General features: G+C 41.6%; 1 pseudogene; it reads right to left on the bottom strand.

Moving 5' to 3' along the window:
- Positions 1-99: 99 nt before the first annotated feature.
- Positions 100-1,290, bottom strand: LOC117860732 (very-long-chain aldehyde decarbonylase GL1-10-like; annotated as a pseudogene).
- Between the last annotated feature and the right edge of the window lie 5,500 nt (positions 1,291-6,790).

Genomic DNA, 6,790 nt, shown 5'->3' with positions numbered 1-6,790 from the left:
TACAATAATTTTTTTCAGAATTTCATAATAAATATAAAAGTTTCGCAAATCTTATACTTGTCTATATATGTATGCATTAGTATCAAAGAAGATGAGAAATTAAAAGCCTAAAGCTACCTTTGCTACGTTTGCCTTGTGGTGGTATTTGTAGCCCTGAAATAACGATAATAATAAACAAATACAAGTGAGAGGAATTATACCATATGTATGTCCATATTTGTTATCAGAAATTAAGCATAAACTTACTTTATCTGTCCCGTATATATAATCGCATGCAGTATGTGAAAATAGAACTAAAGTTGCTCCTGCTTTGCCTTCCTACACAGTGATGATAGTCATGGGGCATGTTCGCTTCAGCTTATTCAGCCGGCTTATCAGCCATCAAACAGTGTTTTCCTCTCACAACAAATCAGCCGTTTCAGCTTTTCAGCCGACTTATAAGCTGAAGCGAACAGACCCATAAAATTATGCTCCTCTGTAGAATGGGATCAACTTGGTCGGTTCAAATGGGAACAAAAGACGGATCGAAAACCAGAGCCAATACGTTGTGACGTGGCACGGTGTGATTGCGGGGCCGATGAAGGCAGGGATGGAAAAGACAGCTACCTCGGCCCAGTGAGCATACGATGTGTGGCAAAACCCGTGGGTGCTGTGACCTCGTGGTGAATCTTCTTGTAGCCCCAGTCGGTGTGCAGCAAGCGGTGTATCCAGTATGAGAGATAGTCCTCCACCAACGTGTACACTAGCAGCTGCACTGCGATCTCCCCTGCAGATGGCAAAGGAAGCCCCATCAGGATACCCGCCATCTATATAAATGCCCCATGCGATACAAAAAGGTTAGTACATAGGATTATTAACCTTGTATTTGTGTGCGTATTATCAAAGAACTTAGCATGGGTTTTCCAAGCCACGTAATTAAATTGATGCAAATAAAAACAAACTGATCATTGACCTTTACGACGGGGTAGGACAGGAGTTGAAAGGAAACGACGACGAGCGAGAAGACGCCGGCTCTGTCCCTGAACTAGCGGCCGACGGCGGCCTGCTGGGATAGCCGCCGTTCCTGCGGCTGCAGCTTTTGTACTGCATGGCAAAGGAAGGCGCGAGACGCTCAAGGAGCACCAAAGGCAGCGGCGCGAGGGTTTGGAGTAGAAATATGATGAGAGTGTTGTGCCACAGGAGCCAGCAGTCCGGCATGCCTGCCGAGTAGCGGAACCAGGCGGCTTCCGCCGACGACAGGGCGCGCCCCAGCGCCGCCTCCGCTTCCGCTGCCGTGTCGTACGGGATCATCCCGGCGAACTGACGGTTGCTTTTCTCCCTCTGCGAGCTATGCTACACACTTCGTAATGGAGTATCTGTGTGTTCAGGCTGTTATATATATATGCTCGCATATGCACCGTCACCTTTATTTACAGTGAACTACTCGCTCTGATCCAAATTGTCACTCTGTTTTGACTATTTTAGTTAAATAGATTTTGCTATACATCTAGACATAACTTATATCTAAGTGCATAGGAAAAAGCATACATCTAGAAAAGGTAAAACAACCTTTAGAATGGAGTGAGTATTTGCTACGTGTTAGTAGATAAAGAAGTGACCTGCTCTACTTCATATGTGACACGTGTTTCATGGGTTGCCTGATCATACTTTGGCTAATCGAAAGGTGTTGGACACAGGAACATGTCTCTTATCTTTTGACTTATAATGTCTAGGTGTATATATGAATGCGGCATGGCAGCTACAAGCTGAATAGTGAAGACCAAGCTAAAAGCATGGGTGTGATGTGCCAAAGGGCAAATTGGGATTTGGCGTTGAAGGACCGTTTCGTGTAAAACTGTAAAACTGTGTAATCACCATTTCATGTACACCATTTAAACCGTGTAGGATCGTTTTTTACCATATAAACTGTTGAACTGTGTAATCACCGTTTAGACCCTAAACTGCATGGTAGGCCATCGAGTAACATTTACACAGCGTGTAAACGGCCTACACGGCCGTGTAGGCAAACGCTGATTATATATCGAAACTCTTATATGCTCCAACCTTTACATTGGCAACTACAGATCCACCGGAAGATTCGAGCTAAACAACTATAATACGCTTATGTTCCATCAAGAGGTGGCTAAACACTAGCCCAACTCAAGTAGGGTGCGGCAAAGGCCGCACTAGAGTTTCTAGTGTAGAAAGGTAAATTAGAGGTGGAGTAGCTGAACAACGGATCAACCAAACATTTCCAATCGATTGTTGATTCTATCTACTGTCTATAATTAACCTAGTGTGTACTTTAATTCTATTTCTTGAGAATTTTTCGTGCAAGTTTATATACCTACTAATCAGTAAACAAACAATGCACTCATAGACAGTGGATCCACAAATTCTATTTTGCAGGATAGAAATACTTCCAGTACATAAGTCCGATGAGGCGATGACTGGCAATCTACTTACCCAAGCTGGTAAATGTGTTAATATTTCTGTCGGTTCGAATCCGAGAAATTAAAGTACTTTTCTACATAATCCATTCATTTTTTTTTGAAAATATCTCCATTTTTCCTGAATTTTATGACTTTGAACTAGAACAACCACAAGTGTACTGTCCATGGAATCGATGCTTAGGCTATCAAGTACAAATACATATCTCAAAAGATATCTTTTCCATACAGCATGTTAAATTGCATAAATATTACATCCGAGAGAGGTTGAAAGCCAACTGAAGGACATAGAAGGGCCCAATGATATATAATCCACATGCATGCATTTTGAGCGGGAGCGTAACCTTGGTTTTCAATCACCATCTTGAAGCCCTAGCTCATCTTAACTCTGAAAGCAACAAATGTAGTATGAGTATGCCAACATGTACTCACAGTGCCTAGCTACCTATGAGCATTAGTGCCAAAGGTGTATGCAAGTATGTCAAGGTAAGGCTATGTGTGACCTGCTAGTACAAAATTAGTGTGACCATTCTAGTGCCACGAGTTCGTCAGACCCAGGAACCGCTTTTAACTTGGCTTCGCCCCAGGTCACATCACTCATCTTCGCCTTGCTTGAAGGTTGGATGCAATACTGAAGGTTGCACAAGCTGTTGTCGTTTTTCTTTTCTTTCCCCCAAGGTTGCAGAGATTACCGTGGAAGAAATTGCAGAACTTCATGTGCGTAAGTCTAACATCACCAAGAATACTATTCTACCCTCTCAGAAGTAGGAAGGAAGAAGCAGTAAGGCGTTCAATACATTAAAGATTGTGCAGGTTGTATTTTGTATATATCCCACTTCAAATGTCGGCTCCGACTTGCAGTAAAAGAAGTCCATACCTCAGTTCACTCCAGCATCTCACATTAAGAAATATCAATAGAGGACATACTGCTAGAACTAGAAGCATGGCTGTGTGGTTGCAGAAACGTTGCCAATTCGTCGCCTGACATCTTGCTAGATGCATATTTATTGGTAGGATGCATGTTCCTGGGACTGGGGGTCCTGAAAGTAAGAAGAGTTTCTCATGATTGTACTGCAATTGATCATGAGAATGGTGCAGCGAGATCTGATGTTAGCGTTTATATATGATTCATCAGTTTTGCTATAGATAGTCTCTGCAATACTATACTTTGTTTATATATGATTCATCAGTTTTGCTATAGGGTAGTCTCTGCAATACTATACTTTGTGAAACGACGATCCTGCTAATTATTTTATTGCTTTTTGCACGTTATTCTCATAAGTCACGGAAGTGATTAGCCCATTGGATCCAACAGCATTTCTTTGTTCCTTCTGCGAATCTCGTAAAGATTTGGTACCTGATAGCAAGTAAAATAGCTGGTGAACACACACAAGGTGTATGACTGTATAAGCGATCAAAGATATGCACTTTCGTAGCTGGAAATTTTAGTAGTAGAAGATGTGTGAATCGCGCAATTTCATGTGTAGGGAAGGTAAATTAAAGGTAGAGTAACTGTACACCTGATCAACCGAACATTTTCAATTGATTACAAGAAATGGCTTCATCTGCGGTCAGCCAATGCTTCGCAGTTCACACATGCAAAATTCAATTCTTCATCCAGATACAGACATAGAGAGCTGACTGAAGCACATTTGCACCTCAATAGAGTTGACTAAGGGTCTGTTTGGTTGGGTTGTGGCTGTTAAAAAAAGCTACGGTAGGCTGTGAGCTGTGAAAAAAGCTGTTGTGAGTTGTGAGCTGTGAGAAAACTAAAAGCTGTTTGGTTGGAATAGCCGTGAAACCGTAGGTTTGCTGGGAAATGTATGTAATGCCCCTGAAGTGCTGAGAGACTGACATATTCAAATTGATTGTAAAACATTCGTTTGTTCACTAATTCGCATGCAAATTACCATTTTAGGAAGGGAATCTTAATTTTTTTTAAGTTTTGCATTCACCATTAACATATGGTCACATAAATACAATGATAGAATTTTACAAAAGACATATGGTTCATATAACGATATCCATCCTGAACATAACTATCTCCCTCTCGCACTATATAAAGCATCAGCTATCCTACTGCGAATGGTATTCATGGTATCCTTGTTTTCTCCATCTGGATTGTTATCGGAGGAAATATCATCAGGACATGATACACTAGCCCCGCTAACATGTGTCTTATCAAACAATATATGCAGATCTTTAAGATGCTTCGGTCCTTGTTTCCTGAACGTCACGTGATTGCATTTGATACTTTTATCAGGATTGTTGCATCTCCGAAATTAAATGATAAATGTTAGCAAGTCACCCCATAGAAGCATGAATAATGAATAATGAACAGTTCTTACAGCAAGATGTTTAGCCCACTATTCCTTAGAGCATTCAACAGTTTGCGTTGTCTCGTTCCATCCAAACCCAGTGGCGCAATTTTTAACTCCATAAAAAAAGTATATTCCTTTTTTATATTGTCCAACTTATTCTTCAATTATTTCTTTGTTTGCTTCAGATTGGTTTTTTCTTCATACTTAGTTGTTAGATTTTTCCAACCAGTCATGTTGAAAATTCCCAATGGCCTATTTCCAACTTCTATCTCTCCTTTGCAGATATCAATGATATACTTCACATTGGTATCACACCAATCTGCCTTATCAGCCATTCTTCAATCAAGCATAAAAAAATATTTCATTCAATTAAGTACAAATCATGCAACAAGTAATTTGTCATTCATTTCTTTTACTAATCAAGCATGCTAATCATCTGTGCACCAATCTGACTTCATCCATTACTGATGTTCAACATGCAGAGCCACTCGGGCACAAGAACCACTAGTTGCTACACAGATGGAACAAGTGCTACACAAAGCAAACGATTCCTAAACGAATCCAATGATCACTACTCAAATCCAATCGGTTTTGGTCACTAATAGAAAGGGAGGGATTGATTTGGCTCACTTACAGATCTCCTGGGAGGAGGGCGGAGAGAGGATGACAAGGGCGCTGGTGTGGGGGTGTGCATGCTGCCGGAATCCGCGACGGGGATGACTGGGAGCCGCCGGCAAGGGGCGCCGCCAAGCAGAAGCCTCATCGCCGGCCGCACCTGGTCCTGCGCCAGGAAGGAGGAGGGCGGAAGGAGGTGGACAGGAGCGATGGCGGGGGGGGGGGGAGGGTCGCTAGGGCCTGGGAGGAGGATTCCGGAGTGGGCAGCGGCCGCTGCTGGCCAAACCCTAGCGGCGCGTCGGACCTGAGCGTCCCGACGCGGACAGAAACAAGAGACCGAAAGGGTGGAACGACGGGGGAGAGGTGACGATAGAAGAAAAATCGAAGGGGTGCGCTCATAATCGATGGCATGTGGGTAATTTCGTGGAAAAGTTACCCTCACATCCAGAAAAAGCAAGGGAGGAAGTGCTTTGAGATTTCTATAGAGGAAAAACTGCTTTTCTTGATGTCACTTGTATAGGGTTACCCCTTTGATTAGCTTTTAGCTTTTTTTGGAAGCCAAAGCACTTAAAAAGCCAAACCAAAGGGACCCTAAAGCATATAAATGGTATTACTTTTCTCGAAAGCAAAAGAAAGTCGTTGAGTCTACTCCTCTACCACAAGCTATGGCAAGATAAAAGGGAAATGGAACCATTCCAACTACCTGAGACGATCCAGTAGCTACAATTGTGGATGTCTCAGATTGTGGATCTTTAAATACTCTTACATATATACTGCCCCTCATAGATAGACTAAAAGGAAAACCACCTCGCCTTTTTTTCTCCTTGTGCTTCATATAAGCCATCGATCCATTGTCAAGGATTGTTCAGCGCATATTTTTTAGGTTGTGGGTCCATCAATCACTTAAATATTGGCCCAAACTACCAAGATGTTGGCAAAATGTTACCCCTCTGTTTGAGGTCGCCTTGAATTTTTTAAATACATAGATTTTACTATGTATCTAAACATAATAAATCATGTATCTAGAAAAGACAAAACGATCCACAATTTGAAATGGGGGGTGTAATAACAAAGCTAATGAGCTAGCTCTTTTTATTCAAAATAAACTAAGACTTGTGCTATAAAAATTATTACACCTTTTTTATGTCTCATTTACAAACGTTTCTTTTATCGTAGTATAACCGACTTATCAGAAACATCAGCCAAAGCTTTATTTTGTTCGATTTCTGAGGGAGGAACCTTTTTGCTAAAATATATTTCATTCACCATTTTAGCTATGGTCCTGTGCATATATAAGTACAGCTATAGCACTGAATCGTACGGCATATAGAAACATATTTAATTAAGTTTCTTACTAATCCTGAGATGGAATCCTGGCATGCACGACTAAAGGTGCAGTGGATTACCAGATCGGATCTAGCAGCA

Source organism: Setaria viridis, chromosome 6 (genome assembly GCF_005286985.2).
Source record: "Setaria viridis chromosome 6, Setaria_viridis_v4.0, whole genome shotgun sequence".
Taxonomy (NCBI): Eukaryota; Viridiplantae; Streptophyta; class Magnoliopsida; order Poales; family Poaceae; genus Setaria; species Setaria viridis.
Note: the sequence above shows the minus strand (reverse complement) of the source record. Positions and strands in the feature narration are given on the sequence as shown.